The 15,932-nt window shown below is 35.5% G+C and overlaps 1 pseudogene; it reads left to right on the forward strand.

Annotated features, from left to right (window-relative positions):
* Window positions 1-1,946: 1,946 nt before the first annotated feature.
* On the forward strand, window positions 1,947-2,703 carry LOC127557288 (proteasome subunit beta type-7-like; annotated as a pseudogene).
* The last annotated feature ends 13,229 nt before the right edge of the window (window positions 2,704-15,932 follow it).

A 15,932-nucleotide genomic window follows, 5' to 3' on the forward strand; every position in this document is an offset into this window, starting at 1 on the left:
ATTTTTTTTTTCTTTCTCTTCCTTCCTTCCTTCCTTTCTTTTTTTTTCTTTCGTTCCTTCAAGACAAGATGATAAGTTATAACAGAGGAACATAGCAGAAGTAGATATATGCTTTCATGTACCCTAAAGTGGCCTGATAGTGACTGAGGTGAGCTTCCACTATCATCCTTAGAAGAAACCTACTAAAATTCTAGAATCCTATGGATCAGATTGATCAACAGGTGTTAGATGTTTTTGGACCTAGGATTTCACGGAACATCTGAATAAAGAACAAGTTAAAAGATCATTTGTTTTTGTGTGAAAGATGTTAGTTTGAATCACAAAATTTTGGATCATGCAGGATAGTAGAGTAGCAGAGATAGGATTTAAATCTTTCCCCAGTCTCATTCTGCCTCCCAATCTTTAAAAAAAATCTTCACAAAGAACTTGAAATAAGGATTATTTATTTCTGTTTCACTTCTTCAAATTTTCTCCTACAGAAATCAACCCAATGTACTTTGGGGAAAGAGATACCAATAAAAGTAGGGAGGTGAAGAAGGGAAGATTATACTTTGTACCCTGAGATTTAGAGATCCATTCATATGATCAGCAGGATGATTTCAAAAGGGTCTAGAAAGACTTACATGAACTGATACTAAGTGAAATGAGTCGAACCAATAGAGCATTGTACACAAAAACAACAAGATAATATGATGATCAATTCTCTTGATGTGGCTCTTTTCAATAGTAAGATAATTCAGGCCTGCTCTAATGATTTTGTGATATGATGAAGAGAGCCATCTGCACTCAGAGGGAGGATTGTGGGTACTGAGTGTGGATTCCAGCATAGCATTTTCACTTTGTTTTTTGTTTGTTGTTTACTTGCATTTTGTTTTCTTTCTCATTTTTTTCTCTTTTGATCTGATTTTTCTTGTGCAGCATGATAATTGTGGAAATACATATAAAAGAATTACTCATATTTAGCATACATTGGATTATTTACCATCTAGAAGAGGGAGTAGGGGAAGGGACAGAGAAAAGATTTGGAACACAAAGTTTTGTAAGGGTGAATGTTGAAAATTATCTGTACATATGTTTTGAAAATAAAAAGCATTATTAAAAAATAAATATCCATTCATATCCATTAATAAGGAAAGTCTTATTAAAGGAGTAGCTACATGGCAAAGTGGATAAAACACCAATTTTAGAGAAAGAACAGGAAAGAGGGGAAAGAAAGGGAGCACCTTGGTGGCACTGGGGACACCTTGATTGCACAGGTTACAGAGATGACAGTGATATCTTGGTAACACAGGTGACATACATTTTCTACCACCACTTTTCAGTCCCCACAGATAATTATGTTTCTCCATTAGACATATAATCCTGCTTCCACTCTACTTGGAAGCAGCTCTTGGTCTATGGCAGTTGCTACAGGCTTTATAACATCTAGCTGCTTAATGGCACTCTTGTCAAATGTGTCCAATGTCTTTTATTTCACCTAACTTCCAATGCCACCTCTATCACTATTTGCCAATGCCATTTTTGTCATCTATGTTGCCAACATGCAATTCTTATTACTTATGTATGTCACCAAGATGCCACATTTGCCACCCATGCCATCACTTTTATCATATGTCATGAAGAGGTCATGTTTGTCACCTATGTCACTGAGGTACCACTTTAGTCATCTGTCACAAAGTGCCAAGATCATCTATCATTTGTCAATTCAACTTTTGTTGTCAAGGTGCCACTTTTGTCTCCTTTTCATAAAGGTGCCCATCCTTGTCACCCATGTCACTGTGATGCTATTTTTCTTGATCATGTCAAGAATATATCATGTCTGTCACCTATCACCAAAATGCCACCATAAGTTATGTCTTTCATGATATCCATCTGACTATTCTACGTTTGTCCTCAAGGTACATTTTTGTCATCCATGTCACCAACGTACCACTTTTGTCACAAAAATGCTATTGTCACCTACATCATCTATCTGCAATGCCATTTTTGTCATCTGTTACCAAAGTGCTACTTTTGTCACTTATGTCACTCTTCTGCCATCACTGCTTTGTCACCCATCTGCTTATCTTACCCATATCACCACTGACCTTGACTGTTTGCAAGAAGAAAAGAAAAAAACTACAGAAATGCATTTCCTACTTCTTAATACCTATTGCTGTGATGTGGGGATTGCAGCAACTACTGACATGACAACTCAGCTGTGGAATATTTATTCTGTGTTGCTAAAGCTAATGAAATGCTTAAGCAGATGCCTTTTTAGGTATCAAGATTATATTGGTGCAGCCTTAGTTTTAGGAGTCATAGACATACTGGATTTCACCTCTACAGCATCTATCGTCATAGATCGACTGATAAATTGCCTTACATCATGTAAGTTCTGGGTTTTTGGCAGCAATGGCTGTATTTGAAGATAAATTTAAGCCAGCTGGGATCTTCAATGACTCAGAATCTGGAAGAAACATAGTTCTCTATTTTATTAGATATCTATGCTATCCCAAAAAGAAGAGAAACATGTTTGGCAAGTCCAAGTGTGAGAAAAGGACAAGCACTATTCTTACTAAGAAAGTTATTTCCCTGGAAATTGAAGTGCTGTATAAAACAGTCCAGATAATTCACATTCTTAAAATAGTTTGTACTTTAATTCTATTAAATCAGATTTGGGGTCATCCCAGTTCACCTTGTATAAAACATCACTACATATAAAGGTAATTATGCGAAGAAAAAAAAAAATAGTTCCACTAAGCAGCATAGTGGATAGAATACTAGCCCTAGAGTCAGGAGTTCAAAGCTGGTGTCAAACACTTAATAATTGTGTGACCCTGGATAAGTCACTTGCCTCTGATGTCCTCAAAATAAATAAAATGTAGGGTCACTATGAGTGGTGAGCTAAATTGCAGTGATGAGTTTTTGTTAAAGGAAGGAAGGAGAGAAGAAAAATCCTAACATTTTAAAATGATATACAATCATCTTTTTTTTTTAATTGTATTACATTATGACAAATGCTTGATTTATTCCAAAGTTAAAAAAAAAAGGAAAGGAGAACTAACTAGCCAAGGAATACCAAAACTAAGGTAGTTAAAGCTACTTATTGTAGCTTTGACAAGTATTTGACAATATTTATTGTCAAAATATTAAAAAATTACTGTTTACTTATAAAAGATTTATCAATTTTTAGGCATAAATAATAATAGCCAGCATTCATCTAGTTATTTAAAGTTTGCAAATAATTTTACATATTTTATCTCACTTTATCCTCACAACAGGTACTATAACTATCCCCATTTCACAGAGGAGGAAACTGCAGCTAAGAGAAATCAAGTTTCATATACTTCTCTAGCTCATTTTATTGAAAAAAAAACAAAAAAAACTTGCTCAGAGCCACACAGCTAGTAAGTGTCTGAGGCAAGATTTGAATTCATGAAGATAAGGCTTTCTGATTACAGATTCAGCACTTGACCCACTGTACCATTTAACTGACTTTAATAAGCTCCAATGACTCCCTATTTCCTCTAAAACCAAATATAAGCTCTTCTGTTTGTAAGCAAAGTTCTTCAGAATCCATTCCCTTTCTATCTTTCATACCCAAAATGACTTTGGACCTTATTGGTTTGGGGAAGAATTAGAATTGATTGGTGAATGAGCCCCAAACTACACAGTGTCTGAGTGGGTTTCCAACGAGAAGTTTATTAATCCCATGAAGGGGAAAGGTTATACAATATTAATGCTCTTCCCCTGCTACAATATAGTATTTGGGACTTAGGATAGGGACACCGGATTAAAATTTAGGTAAATATTATTTAAAAAGATACTCCATAATCAATTCAATTTTATTCCTGTCAGATTTTAGAGAATTCAGAGGCTTGACAAGGCACAGACAAATAGTTACAATAAGTATTTGTGCCATGATGGAAAAAGAGGGTTTTATAGAATAACCTATCCAATTACACTAGGTGATTTAGTGAAGGGTATTCCTAGCCAATTGGATGCTACAAGCAGGATGGGCTAGGAAAACAGATGGCTTTAGACATACTGTTTGGCAGAAAAAGGAGGTATCTGTAAAATGCTAGGGAGTTGTTGTACTTTTATACCAAATAATACTACATCCAATGGTACTATTAAAAAAGTTTTGCAGGGCTCACCTCCCTCTCTGAGGAACTAGCTTGGAATTTAGGAGTAGACAAGCCTATCATTGCCTGGTTAGAATCTTGATTTAGTAGAAGGAGAGGAATAACAGCATCAATCCTAAGGAATAGAGTATCAATCCTAATAAGTAGCTATGGGAATCCTCACAGCTGTGGAATGTTGATAATACCTTGTATTAGAAGCTTACTTCAAAGACTAATAGAGACCTCCCTGACTGGTAGGACGATCCACCAATTTGCAAATGACAGGGCCAGGTCATATCAGGATAATGGTTGGAATGGCACATGACCAATTTCCCAGTGATGAGGATTCTGAATTGATGCTAAAAAGGTTTGAAGAAGAGTCAACAGAAAGAAGTGTAAAAAGGTATGGAAATCAAATCCTTATTAAAAGAGAAATGGGAGAATTGTATGGAATATGAAAAGTTTGATTTTCACAGATATTGTCAAAGCAGGATTAAGGAAGGGATGAAATATCTTAAAATATCTCTAATCAGTCACTGTGTGAGTCAAGGAACTACTTAAATAATAAATTTCCTGATAAAGGGACCAAACCAGCTAAAGTCAAAGATAGGGCATACGTTTTTTGACATATGGAATGAGCAAATAAGGAAGATTGTAAATCTGACCAATTGTAACTCTGACTATAAATGACCAACTGCAACTAACTCTTAATTGTAAATTCAGCCAGTCTGAATCTTGAAGGAAAGGGTAAGAAGCTGATCTAACCGTATAAAACTTGCTCCTGCTTATCTAGTTTGGATGTGTCTCTCCCATGAGCATATCTGTTTCTCATGAGAATGGCTAAATAAGAATTGTTCTCTTACTCTTAAAGAGCATTGGTTGTAACATTACTCTTGGGCTATCTTGCAAATGGGGAAGGAGTGGGCAGCAACAGCTTGTTCTGAGCTTACTCCTCAAGCCTGTTGAGTTTCATGGGGTCTTTTGATAACAATTGTGTAAACCCCTTTCCCTACTAAGTCCCTTTTGGGATTCCTCTATGGTTTTAGCTTAAGAATCAATGGCAGGTTTCCATTTCTTGGTGTCTTCCCTTTAATGGCTTCTTCTTCCTAATTAATTATGAGTTCCATTAGAGAAGTTGTCTTTCCTCTTTTTAACTCCTTGCTAACTCCTGTTTGTAAATTCACATAATAAGTAGTATTCCTTTGTACCTATGATAGGTGGCTTGTCATGGTCGCTCCATGTCATGAAATGAATCTCTATTATGATATTTTTATATAATATTATTTTTACAATCAATTGATGTTCTGAATCTATTTCATATTTACCACTCCTGGTGCCCATTTTACCTCTTCAGTTCCATCTCCAGTTTGATTTCTTATTAGAATGGTACTGTTAGGATTAAGTTTCCCACTTCCTTAGTCATCATTCCTACTTCTCAATTCTTCATTCCTGTTTCCCTGCTCCTTATCCCTCTTTCCTTATTAGATAATTTTAAAAATGCCTTAACTTTACCGGACATATAGATAACATGACAGTCTCTCTGTTATCACTCAAATGATATTCAAGGTGATATATAACCTTCTAAGTGTCTCTGGGCCTTTGAGTGAAGTACAGATATTCCCTCTATGTGCTTACCTCTATGAGCATGGAAGGTATACAGTAAGATGTCCCTGCTAAAAGTTTCCCCTTTTCTTTTATGCATAATAATAATAATAATAATAATAATAATAATGTTTTTTTTAAAGCTTTCTTTATGTGGAATGAAGCTTTTCATCTGGAATCTCCTGTACTATACTAATCACAGAAAAGAGTACCCCAAATGAGATACTAATCTAACTTTTTAAAATTTGTTATACAAATGATATTTTGATGAGATGTAAATGAGTTCCTTGAGTACCATAGAAGGAAGAATGACAGCTCATTCCTGCCAAAAAGTGACCTTTAAAAGTCAGTTCAATGAGTCCAGAAGACAGACTCTAAGAAGAATATGTTTCTTGAAGGCATAAGTAAAATCATGGAACTGGAGAATGGTAACTTCTAAATAGCCACATGGAGATGAGAAAATGAAAGAGCAGGCAGAAGCATCCTGCCATAAAGTAAGGAGTAAGAGCCCACAGTGGTCATCCTATATCATTAGCTGCTTTAGAGGAACCTGAAACTTTTTGCTTGGGGCATGGGCAAAATCTGTTACTTTTCTTTGTTTTAAATGTTTACTTTTTTTTTTTTTAAATAAATCTCACTAATGACCACCAAATGCTAGTTAAAGAATACTTTTGGGGAATTTGTTTGGAAGAATGCAACTAATGAGGAAATTTCCACTGAAAATAATAATAATAATAATAGATTTAACACAGGTATTTTGCCAGAAGCACTGACCAGATCATTTATAATAGAAAATCCATATGGGCAATGAATCAGCTGTAAAGTATAGGGCAAATTGATTTTTAAAAATTTGATAATCAAAGATTTCATATTCTTACATATCTCAAATACATGTTGCATAAAGACAACAGACCTTTCTATAGTTTATATTAGATAGACAAAGAGTGGCTTCTGCAGCCTATTTAGTAGTGGGTCACCAAAAACTTTGACTTTTTCTTTGTTTTCTTATTTAGCAACTTTTTCTTTGAGATATATACCAACTTGTTGTATCATGCTATCAAGATTTTGTTTGCTTTTTATAGCTGACACTCTTATTTATTTTCTTCTTTGAAGAAGAAATTCAGCATGTAATTCACAATCTTCCTTTGACCCCCAGACTTGATTATCAGGACAGATAATATCATTTGGTCCTACATGCATCTCTAAAAAAATTGGCTTACTTTTATAATTCAATATACATATTGTTTCCCTCTCTTCCACCATACTCTAGGCTCCAAATTTATTCATCTCCTTTATGTTCTTTCTATCTCAACTACATACAAGGATGTGAATTTTTACCTATGAAATTTTGACTTCATTGATCCTGAAATGTGAAATTATTCTCATAGACATATTCTGCCATCTCCCTCATTTCCACCACAACTTCTAAATCTATTCTTCATCCTCATTTTAATGTCTAGTTAAATATGACCTTTACAACTCCCCCTCCCCCCCCTTTCGCTTTCTTGAATGTTTATGTCTAGTAGTAGAATCACTGGATCAAAGGTATATGTGAATCCCTTCCTACATGCAAGTTATTCTAGTTTTTCCTTAATTGGTATTAAAACTATTCTCAAGAATTGAATGGCTAAGAGCCTAAAGATAGATTCTAAAAAATCACTTCTTAGCTCAGCACAAAGCAGCTAGGAAAGATTTTAGTCACTCTTTGATGCTCAGTGAACCATGATAGACAAGTCAAATAAGGGATCTTTGCTCAGTTGGGATCAATCTCAGATGTCCTCAATGTATACCTTCGAATTGAATATTCATTCTTCTGTTACGTCTAAGTAAACCTCTATTTATTGACTGTTGAACTGTTAATGGTGAGTAACTTATTGAATAGTCAATTATGTGACAGTGTCAGGAAGATCTTAGTTCAAATCCAGCCTTAGACATTTACTTGTTATGAGACCCTCGGCAAATCACTTAAGGTTTATATGCCTCAGTTTCCTAATCTGTAAAATAAAGAAAATGATAGAACTTACTTTCCAGAGTTGATGTGAAAATGATATAAATATTTGTAAAACATTTACAAACATTATCGTGAGGGTATATGGGATTGCTGGAATGCTGAAACCCCCCAAATATATTGGGATTTCAGGACTCTCCCTATACAGTACACCAAATGCTGGGGTGCAGGGGTTGGACTTCAAGAGTATATTGGGATTATGGGTCAGTCCTCAAAAGAATTTGTAAGCAAAAGGTAAAGATTTTTATTATTACATTACTGAGAGCAGGCTAATTTCCAAAAGGATTTTTAGCAATTAACAAGGGAAAAAATGAGGGCTAAGTTCCCTAGTGGAACACACCATTACAAAGAGGGAAAATGCCATAAGATGGCCTAAATTTCTAATGAACTCACCATTATGACACTTAATTAGTAGACTAATCCTAAAAGGAGTTACCTTCTAAAGGAGTTAGCTGTACCAAGGAGAAAAATACTACAAGATAGGCAAAGTCTTCAGAGAATTTGTTGCCATAAATTGGAAATTTCCTAATGAACCTGCAGAGAAGTAGATTACAAATAGGTTTCTTCATAGGAGAAAAATAACTGGAAGGAGGGGGAGTTGACATCATAACCTGGCTTTCTGATTGGATACAATATGTGGGGTCATGTCAATGCAAGGAAGACAAAGAATTCAACCAGATCTTACTTACAAGCATAAAAGGCCTACTTAAGAAAAAAGGCCCACTTAAGGATCCAGATCTTGTCATTGCTCCTTCCTGCTTATTTCAGAGATTAACTTGGACAGTACGATTTAAATCCTCTCCAGAATGGCCCATGAAGCTCTTCAAGGATCTGGGGAATTTTTGTTATGATTTTATTCACTTCATCAAAAGCATATATGAGTGCCAGCTGTCATTATTGTTCATGTTATTATTAACTATTGTTGTTGTTGAATCATTTTCAATCCTGATTGTCCATGAGTAGATTTGGGGGACTCTTGGCAAAGATATTAGAGTGGTTTACTATTTCCTTCTCCATCTCATTTTATAGAGGAGGAACTGAGGCAGATAGAGTTAAATGACTTGGGCAGGGTGACAAAGGAAAATCAATTTTCCTGACTCCAGGGCTAGATCTTTATGCACTGGGTTTCCTTGCTGCTCTTATTATTGTCCCAATATTAGGTGTAATTTACCAAGAAAGTGGTCTGAGTCAAGCACATCCCAGAACAATTAGTGCAGTCCTGCAACATTGGAACAGAACAATCTAGATGAAGTGAGGCAGGGGCAGTGCAAAGGAGCATGAACTCAGACCAGCCTTCATAAAAACTTCTGATCGTGCTTTTAGTGATGTATCTAGAGATGGTGATTGCTTATAGTGAAGTGCCCTCCATCCCAGGGAAATTAGAGAGAAAAATGCCTTAGTACATTAAGAAAAAATGCATTTGAATATATTCTGTATCCTTAATGATATGAACTTGCTCTCTTCCTCTGTCAGGAAGAAGCCTATCTGGCTATTATCAGATATTAGCTAAATAGCCAGACTATCTTGCTTGTATAGAAGGATTGTGAGAATAGAATTCTTTTGTCTCTCTCTCTCTCAAACCTCTGTGAATCTTTAAATAACCTTTGAGATACTGATCAACATATCCTTAGCCAGTTCTGAGATTTAATCTGCCAGGTGAATTCCATATGGACCCTTGATCTCTCCCTCTGAGTTCTTGCCTTTATTTCTCTAGCTTCTCTGAGAAACCCTCAACCCAGACTGTATTTTCCCTATTAAAGAGCCATTTATGATGATCTTTGCTAAATTCATTACAAGATTAAGCCCACTATGAGACATTTTCTCTCCCTCATAGTGTCTTCCCTTTAAGAGCATCTTTTCCTTTACTATAGCTAACTGGGGTTTGTCTGTTAAACTCCTTTATAAACCTAACCTGCCAGTGAATGGCATACCCAGACTTTATAGCATGTTCCTTTAATGAATTCTTAAAAATTCCTTTCTTTGGTAACCCTATTGTTAAGGGATGAGACACCCTAACAGCATTTGGGGATTCCCAGGCTGGTGTTGCAGGTTTTGCAAAAGAATTTGCAGTCCCAGTCTCTGAGTTAAGGTTTAGCAAAAGAGGGTTTATTGACACTGAGGGGTTCTCAATGGTCTAGGATCCTGAATAGGAAAGTAGCAACGAATTGAGAGATAGAGTTTAATTTTATTTGGTCTCCTATAGCCAGGAGCTAGGGAGCAATCTCTAGATGTATTAAAAGTGGTGTTCTGGGGAATAATTTCCAGATGAATTAAGGGTGAAAGGTGGTGCCTGAAGAGTAATCTCCAGGTGAATTAAGAGTGCGGGTTATTTTAGCAGTTTCCCTGAGGCCAAGGGAATTAAAGGTGTGTATAGGGGGGATGAGCCAGAACCAGAAGATTCAGGGGTTTCTGACTCAGGCACTCCACAAAGATTAAGGTACCAAAGAATCCTATTAAATGACTATTCTCTCTTAACCATTTCATATTTGCCACTCCTGGCGCCTATTTTACCTCTTATTTTCTTTGTAACCTTGTTGTGCCACAGTTCTCTTTATTTGTCCTGACTCAGTTTCCTTAATTGTCCTGACTCAGTTTCCCTAAATTGTCATGCCTTGGTTTCCCTGAATTATTCAGCCTCAGTTCCTAATTGTTCTGTTCAATCCTGCAACACCATCACTTCTCCCTCCTAATCATAATCCACATATGGAGAAAGACCTTCTATTTTAGGCATCATCAGAATGTTGGGTGCCTATCCCCATTCTGTAATCCCAATTTATCAGATGTCCTCGGGCCTCCCCCTAACCCAGTCATAACCTGATTGATGATAGTCCCATTCTGCTCTCAGCACTCTGACTCTGCCCCTGCCTCGCTCTACCTCTGTAGTTAAGCCACGTGTATATATATTTATATCATTGAGAACTCACATTATTGGCTGGATTCTTGGAGATAATAGTCTCATTCAGCCCTGGGACCAAACCATGGATCCATTTGGTCCCAGTAAATATCTCCCTTTCAAATAAAATATTATAACTCTCTAATCTCTATCTTGCCTCAGTTTCTCCAGCATTACAACTTCTTCCCTTAAATAAACCTACCTTTGGGCAAAGAGAACCGCCATTGTGAATTTGTCACATGTTGATTTCGAACTAGGAGTTGCTACCCTGATCTCATCACTTAAGAACTATCCACTTAAGATGACTGCTGCAAATTGTCTTTAGGATCCATTAGTTGTATTGTCCCTGGGCCTTTCAAGTTGGTTGTTTAATTCTCTAATCTCTAGAGGACATTCTCAGAATTTAGTTTATTTTCAAAACAATCAAGAGGAAATGAATTTGGGAAATTGAAATATTTCCCCCAAACTCAAAAAGGATCAATTCTGAAGAATGAGTAATTCTTGGCCCTTGACAGTGATATCTCTCTATTGCTAATGACACTAATGACCCCATTGCCTCTACTCCAGGAGGACTACAAACAAAAAAGGCCCCTTCCAGTCTTAAGTGAGTCATATTTGTGTGTAAGTGGGGAAAGACCTATTTGGTTTCAAATCACTGAAGCCTATTTAAAGGCAGAGCTCTAGGACCTCTCATAGTGTTAGGTCCCAGAAATCTTCCCAATCCTTAAGAAATTTACAGACAATTAAAAGAGATGCTATGTAAACAACAATCTATGTATATATTTATGTACATAGCAGAGAAAAACTGAAGGTATCTGGGAAAAAACTAGATTTAAGCTGAATATCTGAAAGCCAGGGAAACTAAGAGGCAGGGATTGAGGAGGAAGAGCATTCTGGGCTTTAGAAGGCTGTAGAAATGCTAGGAGTTTAGATATGAAGAATAGTGGGAGGAACAATAAGGAGGCCAGTCTCATGGCATGATAGAATAAATCAAGTTTCAGAAGACAGGACAGGTAGGAAAAACTTTAAATTCCAAACAGGAGTTTTACAAATGGAAATTTAATTTAATAGGGAATTATTGTTGTTTGAGTAGAGAGATCATATAATCAGATCTGAACTTTAGGAAGATCATTTTGGCAGCTGATTGGAAAATGGACAGAGATCAACCAGCAAGGAATCATTCTTTTTAAAATTCATTTTTATTTTTAAATAATAGATTTTCATTTCCAAAATACTTGCAAAGATAGTTTTCAGCATTCACCCTTGCAAAACCTTGTGGTCCAATTTTTTTCTCCCTCCTTTCCCCCACTTCTCCTAGATAGCAAGTAATCCAATATACTTGTTATTGTTAAACATGTTAATTATTTTTTGCAATGTTAAACATGGGCAATTATTTTTTACATATTTCCACAATTATCAGGCTGAACAAGAAAAATCAGATTAGAAAGGAGGGAAATGAAAAAGAAAAGAAAAAGTAAGCAAGCAACAATAAAAATGGTGAAAAAACTATTATGACACACATTCAGTCCCAACAGTCCTCTTTCTGGAAGCAAATGGCTTTCTTCATCACAAATCTGTTGGAACTGGCCTGAATCATCTCATGGTTTAAAAGAGCCACATCCTTCAGAATTAATCATCATATTGACAGAATACAGTTTGTAGGGGAAATATAGCGGTAATCCTGAAGTCTTCTAGCCTTAGGAATATAATAATAGAAATACAATATAGTTATATATTTCTTTCCCTAAATTTCAGAGAAGATATAGCAGTAATCTTGAGGCCCCTGACAGACAATCTGACAGATTCTAGTCTCTTGGCCTTAAGAATATTATATTATAAAGGGGCAGTTAGGTGGTGCAGTGGATAGAGCACCAGCTCTGAAGTCAGGAGGACCTGAGTTCAAATCTGATCTCAGACACTTAAACACTTCCTAGCTGTGTGAACCTGGGCAAGTCACTTAACCCCAATTGCCTCAGGAGAAAAAAATACTATATTATAGTACTATAAACATCACTGCTGTCAGATAAACAATCTTTTGGCCAGTAATAACCAAGTTCTGAGACAATAATGAATAGACCACCCCTCAAACCTACCTGTAAGCCATAAAACTAGCATATAAGTAACATAAAGTTCTGGTCTAACTTGGTTCTATAAATTTATTTTCTTTCTCTTCATTTTTTACTAAATTCTTTTAGGACTTAGCTTGCTTCAATTGGCATTACAATTATAATAAACTTTGCCCTTGATTTGGAGATAGATTCAAGCCTGCAAATTCTTTTGAGATACCTTGCAACACTGGTCTTCAACCCCAACATTTTGGGGTCTCTTTTGAACCTCAACAATATAATTTTGCTGTGCCTGTGTACGATGTTGTGTTGGTTCTACTTATTTCACTTAGCATCAGTTCATGTAAGTCTCTTTAGGTCTTTCTGAAACCATCCTGATCATTTCTTATAGCACAGTATTTCATCACATTCATATGTCATAATTTATTCAGCCATTCCCAAACTGATAGGCATCTACTCACTTTCCAATTCCTTGACACTACAAAAAGGGCTGCAACAAACATTTTTACACATGTGAGTCATTTTCCCTTTATTATGATCTCTTTGTGATACAGGTCCAGTAGAGGCACTGATGGATCAAAGGGTTTCATAGCCCTTTGGGCATAATTCCAAATTGCTCTACAGAAAGGTCAGCTCACAACTCCACCAACAATGTATTAGTGTCCCAGTTTTCCCATATCCCTTCAAATATTTATCATTATCTTTTCCTGTCATCCAATCTGACAGGAATATAGTGGTAAACTACAGAGTTGTTTTAATTTGCATTTCTCTGATCAATAGTTATTTAGAGCACTATTTCATATGACTAGAAATGGTTCAAATTTCTTTATCTGAAAATTGTCTGTTCATCTTCTTTGACCGTTTACCAAATGGAAAATGGCTTGTATTCTTATAAATTTGAGTCAATTTTCTATGTGTTTTAGAAATGTCTTCATTAGAACCCTTGGATGTAAAGATTTTTTTTCCCAGTTTTGTGCTTCTTTTCTAATCTTGTCTGCATTGGGTTTGTTTGCATAAAACCTTCTTAATTTAATATAATCAAAATTATCCATTTTGCATTTCATACTGTACTCTAGTTCTTGTTTGGCCATAAATACTTTCCTTCTCTACAGATCCGAGAGGTAGACTATCCTTGTTTTTCTAATTTGCTTATAGTATCACTATGTCTAAATCATGAACCCATTTTGAGTTTATCTTGGTATATGCTGTTAGGTGTTGGTCAATGCCTAGTTTCTATTATACTATTTTCCAATTTGCTTAGTAATTTTTGTCAAATAGTGAGGTTTTTTTTTTTTCCCAGAAGCTGGGGTCTTTGAGTTTATCACAGATTACTATAGTTTTCTATTATCCTATCTTGTGAACCTAACCTAACCCACTGATCCATTACTCTATTTCTTAGCCAGTGCCAAATGGTCTTGATGACTGCTTTGCAATGTAGTTTTAAAGCCCATAGTTAGGCTACCTTCATTTGCATTTTTAAAATTAATTCCCTTGACATTCTTGACTTTTTGTTCTTGCAGATGAATTTTGTTTTTTCTAACTCTATAATTTCTTGACAGATTGGTATGGCACTGGATAAGTAGATTAATTTATGTAGAATTGTCATTTTTATTATATCAGCTTGGTCTACCCACGGATACTTGATATTCTTCCAATTATTTAGATCTAATTTTGTGTTGAAAGTTTTTTTTTTTTTTTTTTTTTTTGGTAATTGTATTCATCTAGTTCCTGTCTTGGCAGGAAAACTCCCAATTTTTTTATATTATCTATAGTTATTTTAAATAGAATTTCTCTTTATGTCATTTGCTCCTGGACTATGTTGGTAACATACAGAAATGCTGATGACTTATGAGGATTTATTTTGTATCCTATAACTTTGCTAAAGTTGTTCATTGTTTCTGGTAGGTTTTTAGTTGATTCTCTAAGTATAACATCATATCTGCAAAGAATGATAATTTTGTTTCTTCATTATTTACTTTAATTCCTTTCTTTTTCTTTTCTTATTTCTAAAATTAATATTTCTAGTACAATATTTAATAGTAATGGTGACAGTGGACAACCTTATTTCACTACTGATCTTATTGGGAATGCTTTATTCATCCCCATTATATATGATGCTTGCCGATAGTTTTAGATAGATACTGATTATTTTAAGGAAAACTCCATTGATTCCTATGCTCTCTAGTGTTTTTAATAGAGTTGTTGAGTTTCTAAATATGGGCTAACTAGCAGGAAATTGAATTTCTTGCATTAAAACTCATCATCACTGAGAATCCAAGTCCTCATAAGGTCAGTAAGAATTCTTTGGAGTTGCCAACTAATTCTTTTGTTTGTTTAGTTTTGCTGAGGCAATTGGGGTTAAGTGACTTGCCCAGGGTCACACAGCTAAGAAGTGTTAAGTGTCTGAGACCCGATTTGAACTCAGGTCCTCCTGACTTCAGGTGCTCTATCCTGTGTGCCACCTAGCTGCCCATGCCAATTAATCTTTTAGTTGGCAACTAAAAAACAACTCAAGAACAACATATCCTGCATAAAATAATAAGGCATATAGGGATGGTAAAGGAATGGGAAATGAGTAAGTCTAATTTATGCAACTATTCATATGTAATTGTAGGTAATAGAAAGCTATGTGAGAGGGAGATTTTGAATGCCATTATAACTCAAAAGCTTTGGGAGCTTTATATGTGTAACAGAGGTTATTCAGCTCTCTACTGCAAAATAGCCAAGTATATTACTCCTGGAAACATGTTTTATCACATCCCCACTTTTATAGAGAAGATGTGCTCCTCTCTCCCTTGCCCTTCATATCTATGCAGTCATCAAATCTTCTCATTCATTCTCACCTAAATCTAACCCATTCTTTTATCTATTGTATTCCATTCTCAATTCTAGAACTAAACTTTTATCACTTAAAAAATAAACTACAATACTCTACTAATTAGTCACCTATCCTCAGTCTCTATCCATTCTATTTTATAAATCGACAAGACTAATCTTGAAATTTCCTTGCTTCCCTAAAAACTCTCAATTGTTCCCCAATGTCTATAGGATTAAAGTTTCTTAACCTAAACCTCAAGATTTTCCACAATTTAACCAATCAGACCACCCCTGGCTTCGTACACATTGTATTACTTGTCTCCAAAACTATACTATATATACCTGTCTTTATATCCTTTGTTAAAAATGAGTTCCTTGATGTTTTCTGATTATATGAAGCTTCCTTATCTTTCAACACTTCTCTGGCTTAAAGACTACTT

This window comes from Antechinus flavipes, chromosome 3 (genome assembly GCF_016432865.1).
Source record: "Antechinus flavipes isolate AdamAnt ecotype Samford, QLD, Australia chromosome 3, AdamAnt_v2, whole genome shotgun sequence".
NCBI classification, from domain to species: domain Eukaryota; kingdom Metazoa; phylum Chordata; class Mammalia; order Dasyuromorphia; family Dasyuridae; genus Antechinus; species Antechinus flavipes.